Source organism: Pygoscelis adeliae, unplaced genomic scaffold (assembly GCF_000699105.1).
Source record: "Pygoscelis adeliae isolate BGI_AS28 unplaced genomic scaffold, ASM69910v1 Scaffold348, whole genome shotgun sequence".
Lineage (NCBI taxonomy): Eukaryota > Metazoa > Chordata > Aves > Sphenisciformes > Spheniscidae > Pygoscelis > Pygoscelis adeliae.
The window spans coordinates 221116-230206 of NW_008825307.1; the positions used below are offsets into that span (position 1 = coordinate 221116).

The 9091-nt window shown below is 54.5% G+C and overlaps 1 protein-coding gene across 1 annotated transcript in view; it reads right to left on the reverse strand.

The window, feature by feature from the left end:
* AGAP3 (ArfGAP with GTPase domain, ankyrin repeat and PH domain 3) overlaps positions 1-9091 on the reverse strand; it is a 162859-nt gene that overhangs the window by 8209 nt on the left and 145559 nt on the right. The window lies entirely within an intron of this gene.

Genomic DNA, 9091 nt, shown 5'->3' on the forward strand with positions numbered 1-9091 from the left:
AAAGAGTGGCATTTCTTCTTGGGGGGCAGGGACTGCCCAGGTGCTTGAGGGAGCATTTGCAGTTCCCAGATCTCGGATCGGTCCACACTGTTGGAGCAGCGATGAACAAAGCCAGTTGTGGGGCACCCTGATTTATCAGAATGGGCCCTATTCTCCTTAAATCTCTCCCATCCTTGGTCTGAGCCACCTGTGGCTGCTGCCACTGTGTTGCAGAGCCCAGGCCAGCCGCTTGGACCTGGGAAGTACTAGAGCCCTTTCAAGTGCTCCCTGCTGCTGAGCCGCTTCTGCTGCCACTGAAACAGCAGCAAGCAGATCGGCACAGTCCCCAGAACACAGTGAGGATTCCTGCCACAGGCTCACACGACTCCATCATCCTTGTTCCTTTCTCTCACTTGCTCAATACCTCCCCACCAAACATGCAGGCAGGAATCCTAGCCCAAGTTTTCCTGTGCCAGTACGATTCCCAGCAGAGTCGAGGCGGCAAATGCCTGCCCTGCAGCGCCTGCCTGCCCTAAGGCTCCCACGCAGGGCTTGCTGCTTCTCCTCTGAGGCACAGCCCCTCTGCCTCAGGTGCTGTGCTGGGGTGGAGGGTACCACCTGTGTCCCAGGCCGCTGCTCACAGAAAAGGAGTAGGCAGCTCCCTGCTGCTGGGGTCCCTGCTGGGCTGCCCACACCCGACCATGGGCAAAGAGCGAGATTTCTGGGGCTCCAACCCCACTCGGACAGACTTTCCCACTGCCACAGCTCAGGGGCATCCCTGAGCCCTGGGGCTGCCCAGTCCCAGCCCTGGCAGTGGTCCCAGTCAGACCAAACCCCAGCACTGGCTTCGCAAGCTGCGGGACCTCCATTCCCCTTCCTCCTTTGTGCCTCACGGATTCCGGCTTTACTCTGAACAAAGGGCCTGTTGCTCTCAGCAGAGCCCGGGAAGAGCTAACAAAGGACGACAGCTTTTCTTCTACACTAAGGCTTCTTTTGCAAGCAAAATCACTACCTGTCTTTCCCTGCAGCAACGCAGGACAGCACTGCAGGGCCAGACCTCTTTGGAGGCTTGAGTGCAGCATGGCTATGGCAGGAGAGCGGGGAGCTGCGGGATCATACCCTCAGATTTGCATGCAGGGTTTGGCAGTGCTGGGAAGGGAATCAAGGACTCAGAGCAGCTTCAAACGGTGTGCAGACCCAGCTTCTTGGATGGTCTGGGACGAGTTTCTGAGCTCCCTGGGGGGGCCTGTACAAGTTGAATCAGACTCAAGTCATAGCTTTAGGGAAAATATGGGGCTTTCTCAGATTCTTCTGGGGAGAGGCACAGATTTCTGATGTGGCAGGGGCATTTCTGGCCAGATGAAAGGGTAGCACAAAGCAGATGACACAGGCAGAAGGATTTGGACTCTGTTGAAGTAGAGTTGGCAGAATGCCCTTCCCTGCACCATGGCATAGGGCACACGCTCCTTCCCACTGGCCAGGGTGGCCAGAATAGCCCCAGATGTTGCCAGCTCAGACTCGATAGGGCTAAGGTCTTGGAGGAAGCCGCTCCTACAGGAGTGGGGAGCCTTTTCCAGCCGCCTCGGGGTAGAGGGGCTATCCCAGGGCCACAAGGCAGAGCCTGTCTCCCTGGCCCTGCGGCTGCCTGCAGGCGTGCTGGTGGGAGTCCATTACGGCAGCTCCATTAGAATTAGTGGGCAGTGGAAATGAACTGCGCTTGTCTCTCTCTCTCTTGATGATTTTTTGATGATGTTTTAAAGACTGAGCTCCGTGAAGAGTTGCTGAGCAGAGTTCGGTGTGAGCCGGCTCTGCTAATGGGCGTTAACCCCATGACCCAGCTCCAACGCCGCCCAGCAATGAGTGCTCCAAATGAGAGCAAAATTAGCAAGGGCACTGCACATTGGCCAGGACGGGCCAGGGCCATGCGGCTCTCAGACCCGACCAGCAACTGAGTCACCAAGCTGAGTGCGCTTGAGGACTTCTGCAGCTACTGCAGCAAGGTGATCAGCACTCGTGGAGTTACCCTTCACCAGCCTGCTGTGCTGGAGGGGGGGAAGCCAGCAGCCCCCACCACCAAGCCAGCCTTGGGAGGAAGCATCTCCTCAGGGCCAGCAGATGAGCACCACAGGACTGGGAAAAAATGGGGAAACCGAGACATTCTGCATGCCCTTCCAGGAACCAGCACAAAGTGAAAGGAAGAAGGGTAAGGGAAGAGCCCCACCGAGAAGCCAGGGTGGGACAGAGCTCTGCTGCCCAAAGGTGCCCTAGAGCTGAGATGCCCAGCAGACTGCTGGATCTGTCACTGTCACCTGCGCAAGCAGCAAGGGATGTTGGAGAGGAGAAGCAGCATGGGGAGAAAGGGAAGCAGTGGCATCCCAGGAGTGTTGCCCTTACAGCTCGTGCCAAGGCCCTTCCCTCTGCTCTCAGTGGGAGGAAGCACAGCTTTGAGCACAAGTGGCACGTCTGTGTGGCTAAAAACACCTCAGCTTCAGCACATGGCTGGCCACAGGGATCTGTCCTGCTCTGTGAAGGGCTCAGACTACACACTGCATCAATGCAGAAGAGCCCAGCTCAGAGACCCCACTGCAGGGACCTCGATGTGGAGTTAATGGAGTGGCACTTCCCACCTCCTTCCCCACAGACACCCTGCTTCTCCCTGGTGTGGGATGAAACCCCAGGCTAGTGTGCCTCCCTGGGGAGCTGCAGGGGGACAGGCTGGCCACATCCCTCACACGTACCCAAGGTGCCCCACACACAGGGTTGGGAGAGCACCCTCAGAGCACAAGCAGCAGTATGGGGTGTGCTATTCCCCTATCCCTCAGCATCAGGACACAAAGCAGCTCTGCGGGGAAGACACAGAAGATGGAGCAATGCCCCTCTAGTCACAGCAGGAGATGCGGCGTGATGCTCCTCACCCAGTGTGGCAGGATTGTGCTTCTCCCGGCACTCAGGATGCAGGGCTGCAATTCTCTCCCCCCCCCCCCCAAAGCACTGGATAGAGCTCCCCAACACCAGCCCACAAGACACAGGGCAGCACTTCCCACCCCAGTGGACTGGACAAGAGGGAGCTCAGCACAGGGGATGGGTGGGAGCACTTCCATGCCAGCACACCAGGCACGGAGAGCCCTCCATGCCAGCTGGCTCCTTCCCTGAGCAAACAGGATGCAGCCCCTGCCCTGCATGCAGGATGGTGTGGGATGCCTCCCCCTGCATCCCAGCAGGTCCAGGAAGGAGGAGCAGGATCCCACTCAACATCAGCAAAATGAGAAGCAGAGCTTACACTGAGCCATGCCCTGCTTTGAAGCAGAAGGCTCCTCTTTCACCTCCGCTCTCCCCCAGCTTCCAGTCACATCCAGTCTCTCCCTTCACACTGCCCTTCTCCTACTCCCATCCTTTCTCCCACTTTGAGCTGGCACAGCAGAGGTGCCTCTGGATGCCCTGGCGAGTGGGTGGTCACACAGGGAGGAGACGGGAGGACACTTTCAGTGTGTGGGCCGCATGGCAGGGAACCAAGGGCTAGTCCTGCTTTTGGTGTGGGGAGTCCCTGGCCCGCAGTTCCTCTCTCTTGCTGCCAAGTCTGTGAAGAGTGTCCAGGAGCAGGGCAGCCAGCAGGCCCCCCAGCCTTGGAATGCTTGTTTGCAAGCTGCCACTGTACCACATCATTATGAGGTGTTTGGGATATCAACAAATTAGCAGGCGTCTGGGAAGAGAAGGATGCAGCACCATTCGTAAATGTCAGCTCGCTGCCTCCTCATTTTGCAGATCATTAAACCCAATATTCCTAACCTGTATTAGTGCAACGGGGACAGGCCCCCTCCACAGCAACAAGCCGCCAGGAAGAGCCACAGCAAGAACATTGCTATGGAGACCCCCACAGTGCCTTCTGTCCCAGTGCCCCCAGACCCCAGAGTGCCCCAAGCTGAGCTGGCACGTTCCCACCGCCCCTGTGCTGCCTGCCCTGCACACGGGGGCACACTGGGCCGGGGGCAGCAGGGGCAGGGAGGGCTCTGCGCAGTGACACCAGCAGAGATGGGCACACTCAACTATACAACAGAGGGCACGCTGTGGGGCACCAAAATGTGTGTGTGCGTGTATGTGTGCATGCGCGTGTGGGGAAGGACAGCAAAGGCAGTTGAGCCTGTGTGTCAGGAAGAGAAGGTGCTCCCAAGGGACACAGCAGTGTACACTGAGATGTGCAGAGGGGGTCACCGCAAGGGACCGGGAGTGTCACTGCTGTGTATATGGGGGGGTGTGGGTGTGTGTGCCACATGGGGTGCAGCATGTGCACACAGCGCAGTGGGGCTGGGAGGCAGCAGAAGGGCCATGTGGGGTGTGTGCATGCACTGGGGGTAGGGGGGGTCACACTGCAGGCACAGGAGGGAGGGCACAGACAGCGTGGGCTTCATGGTGCATGTGGAGGCTTGCTGCAAGACGCACTGGCAGGGTTACGGGGCAGAGGGGCAACACGGAGCTGTACAAGGTCCCCCCAGGAACCACAGAACAAGGGGGGTGTGGAGCTGATGGAGATGGGGGATTGGCCATGGCATGGCAATGCCCAGGCACAGCCTGCTTTTCTCCCACCAGGATGGAGCAGGAAGCTCGCAGGGTCTGTAATGAGCAGGAGTGACTTGTTAGCACTGAATTAAGAGGCTTGGCAGAAGGGAGTGCACGGGTGACACAAGCTGCATGGGGCAGGCAGGAGCTGAGCGATAGCAGCTGGAATCCCCAGCAATCTGGTAAGCGCAGCTCAGCCCTGCACTCCCAAGCTTGCCGAGATCGGCCTCCTGACAGCCCCTGACAGTTGGTATTAATCACGCACATCGCCCCAACACAACTCTTTACTGGCCATCAATTTCCCGTGGGTTTTAAAACTAAAAAACAAAGACAAAACCGCGTCGTTTGGCCGCCACTGAGAAGCACATTAAGGGGCTGTCAGCTTCTCGCCATGCACCCTGCATCACTCTTTAAGCACATGAGAAGTTCATTATCCCTGGAGCTCTGGCAGCCATGGGGATGCTGGCGTAGGGAGTGTCGCAAAGGTGCTCCTACCGTCAGACATGCCTTATGGCTCCCCAGGGCCATCCCGGCTGCCCAAAACAGGAGTCAGAGGTCCCGGGCACAGAGGAGGCACGGCTGCAGTGGGGGCTCTGGGCTTGTCTGCAGCAGGACAGGGCACTCCTGGCCACAGCACTTTGCTGGGCTTTGATCTTGAGCAGACTTTCCTGATGGTCCCTGCAGGCTGATGCTTCAACCCCACTGTGGTGACGAGCTCTTCCCTGCGGCTGCTGCAACTTCCCCTGACAGCCTGACACCAAGTTTGCCAGCCTGTGGGTGCTCCCTGACAGCCTGAGCCACACTCTCCAGTTTGGTGACATCCCCGGCAGCCCAATACCACGCTTGCCATAGTTTGCTGATGCTCCCTAGCAACCTGACACTGCGCTCTCTTTAACATGCGACCATGTAAAAAAGCAACAGCTCGTTTGATTTATGATACTTCAGAACAACTAAGATTCAATTGCTCCGCACGTCCCTGGCTCTGATTACCTCCTAAATGAGATAAACTGATGGCAATTTATCCCCAGACCTCACCAACTTTCCCAGGATGCTAACCTGAGAAGCTCGTGCCCTGCACACGCAGGCGTCAGGCTGGGCGCATCCGAAGGCAGCCTGGCCGCAGCCCAAGCTGTCTGCTCCTCTGCTACTGCTCGTGCCTGGAGACTCTGCAATGGAGAGCTGAGCGTGACACTGTGCCTGGCCTGATGCGGCTGCTGAGGTCTCCTGGCAGGAGGCTTTGGGGGGTCCCAGCAGCGGTGCTCCCCACACCAGCACGGCCACGCTGGCATGAGCTCATAGAGAGCACAGCCAGTCGCTGGGCTGTCCCCCACGCTTCTCCTAAGATGGTGTATCCTCCACAGCGGGATGAGCACCACAAGGGATGGCAGCTCTACCACAGAGCATGGCAGCCCTGCTCTCTGCACAGCAATTTTTACACTTTCACCATGTTGACTATGTGAAAACAAAAAGCTCAGATTATCCTGCTGTGAAAAAAACTGCTGTAACTGTTCAAAAGCAGCTAAAAAGATTCAAGAAAGAATCAGACATACTTATGGACACCAGTCCATGACATAAGTCATCAGTCATGCCCATGACGTGGGGCAATGCTCAGCCCCGCATTCACAGCTAGAACCAATCACTGACCATGAAGACATCGGGATGGGACCTCACATAGAGGCTCATTATCTCTTATTTGCTTGCTGCCAGTTTCCACCTCTAATGCAGGCTGCCAAGGCAGGACAGTGACCTGGGTGTGACTCCGGTCCATTGCTCGCCCTGAGTGCCTATGAAGCAGACAACCCAAGCATCAGTCCCAGAGTCACTCCTCTGCATCTGCCCTGGGCTACCTGGTCTTGGTGATGAGCCGCCATGGTGCCCCAAGCTGCATCAGCTCTGGGGAGTAGTCCTAGTGCTGGGGGCAGGAGTGACAAAACAAGTCGCCCAAGGAGGGTGCCACATGCAGGGAGACTCAGTGCCAATCAGACAGGCAAGGGATCGTCTGCCTGAAAAGGAGCGTGTGATTCAGCTCCACAATTTGTACCGAGCACAGGGATGTACAAGGACCCTTTCCAGACAGAGACATCCCCCTCTCCCCAAAACGGGGTATACATCCAGACAGAGACGTCCACCTCTCCCCACAATGGGGTATACAGCTGTCTACTACTGGAACACTGGACTGGCTACAGCAGGACCAAGCTGTGAACCTCTAAGTGCGTGCTGCCTCCACACAGCAGCAGTGGCCGACTCCTGTGGACACAGAGCATGGCGCCGCTGGCATGGGTGCTGCCTGTAGCCCCTCTGGACCCACAGCATGCACAGACTGGCCTCCCCAGGAGGTGCTGATGCAGGGCAACCCATGAGGATGACAGAACTGGCCCAGCCTTTGGAAGCCCAATTTTACAATTGGATCAGTTTTCTCATACAGTGGATTACATAAAAAATAAATACAAGGTAAGTTTTTGAAAAGCCAACCGAAAAGCCAGAAAACCCACTGTACAGTACCCCATGTGGAAGACATTCTGACCCAGTGTGTGCCTGGGAGCAGCAGGCTCTTGTCACCTCCGCCTGACAACAGTGTTGAGCCAGTGGATACTGCAGCCATTTACTGACTGAGGAAGGACACAGGGACTTGGAAAGACTGGATTCACGCTGGAGACACAGGGCTGGGATTGCTCATGTGACTGGAAATCACAGATGCCCCCTCTGCTCTGGTGTGCCTCTCCTGCCTCTGCCATGCTCTCCTAACTCCTCACAGTGGTCTCCTCACTGCTGCCTTCCCATTGCTGCACTGGAGCAGGCTAAGCAGCCTGCTGCCACATGTCCCAGCAGCAGCAGTACTGTGGATCACTGGGGAGGTATTTTTCCTGCTCCCGGTTCTGGTGCCAGAGGCTTCTTCTGGCAGCAGGAGGAGCAACTGTGTGCAAGGTCTGTGCAGTGACAAATGAAGTTTGGTAACTGACACTTCACTGGCAAATGAAGTTCCATGTTGATAAATGCGAAGTAATGCACATTGTAGGAAAAAATTACATTACTCCAATACCTGACAGGGCTCTAAATTAACTGTATCAACCCAAGACAGGGCCTGGATATCACTGCAGATAGCACAAGACCTCTGCCCAGCACACCACCATGGTCAAGGACCAGGGCAGGGAATATCAGAAAATATTCTGATGCCCTCGTACACATCACGTGGCACCACATCATCACTATGTGCAGCCTTGGTCACTCCACCTTCCAAGGATACTGCCAAACAGGGAAAGACAGCAAGAGTGAGCATGTGTCTGAAAAAAACTCCCTACGAAATGACAGAAAAACTGGGATGGCTCAAAGATTCATGGACTGGGCATCCAAGGAGGAGGGTGACAATCATCTGGTCTGCCCACCTGGATGCAGAGGGCAGGGAATTCTGCCAGGGGGTGGATCACACATCTTGCGGAAAAGTAACTTATTTAATTTTAAGACTTTGAGCAGTGGTTAGTCCACATTACTGCTTCATAAAAGTGTTCCCACATTTAATTACCTCTTCCACCAAGAAATTGTATTCAATTTTGTGTAACTTGAGATCCCAGCCTCTGCATCTTCTCATGCCCCTGTCAGCTATGCTGAACAGCCTTGCAGGACCAGACTTCTTTCTCTGAAAGTACTGAAAACATCAGTCCTTTGCTTCTCAGTCTTCATTCTGGTAAGCTGAATACCTTAATGTCCACATCATAAATACGTTCATCAGACCCAAGTCAGTTTTTGGACCTTCTTTACAACTCTCTCCAGTATTTCCATGCTCTCTTGAAGTATTACTTACAGGATGGGACACAGTACTTTAGTATGCGCTTTCTTAGTCTCAAGTGTAGGTGCAAAGTCATTCTACTCTTTGGTATCCCGCTTTTCAGACATATAAAGAATACGTGTCTCTCTTTTTGCCAAAGCACTGGACTGAGAGCTGCAAACCAAGAGCTGATGTGGGGAAAGGCAGTAACGTGTCTGAAGAGTCAACGTATACTCATAGCTAAGTACACATCAGTTGTTTAACAAAATGTAAATACAGATAATACTTCTTGCTTTCCATGAGACATCCAGTGTATATTATAGACTCAAATGATGCTCAAGATGCCTGAATCAACCACCGCAAAGAGGAAGTCTTTCTTAAACTCAGCGGTTTTCAGATGAAGGTAACTACAACAGAAAAGACTGAACAACAGAACTGCCGAACTCCTATGCAGATCATCACCACAATGTTTCTAAGAGAGAGAACTTAAGAAGAGTTGTTCTGCCATGGGAAACCTGGGCTGCTGGTCTACAGGCTGACCTGTGATTTGGAGCAAGATGCCAGGACAGCTGCAGTATGCTTTGTTAGGTACAGGCTAACAAATGTACAGGCTAAAATTTTCTGGTTTGTTTTACAGTAGCCATTAGTTTCAAACACTTGTACTTAACCCCTCTAGCCTTTAGCTATCTGAATTAAATCTTTATTTTGGTTTACTACAAAAGCTTATTGAATGCTGTGGGACAGGACAACCTAGGATAAAGTCAAATCTTTAAGGCTGACGATCACTCTTTACAC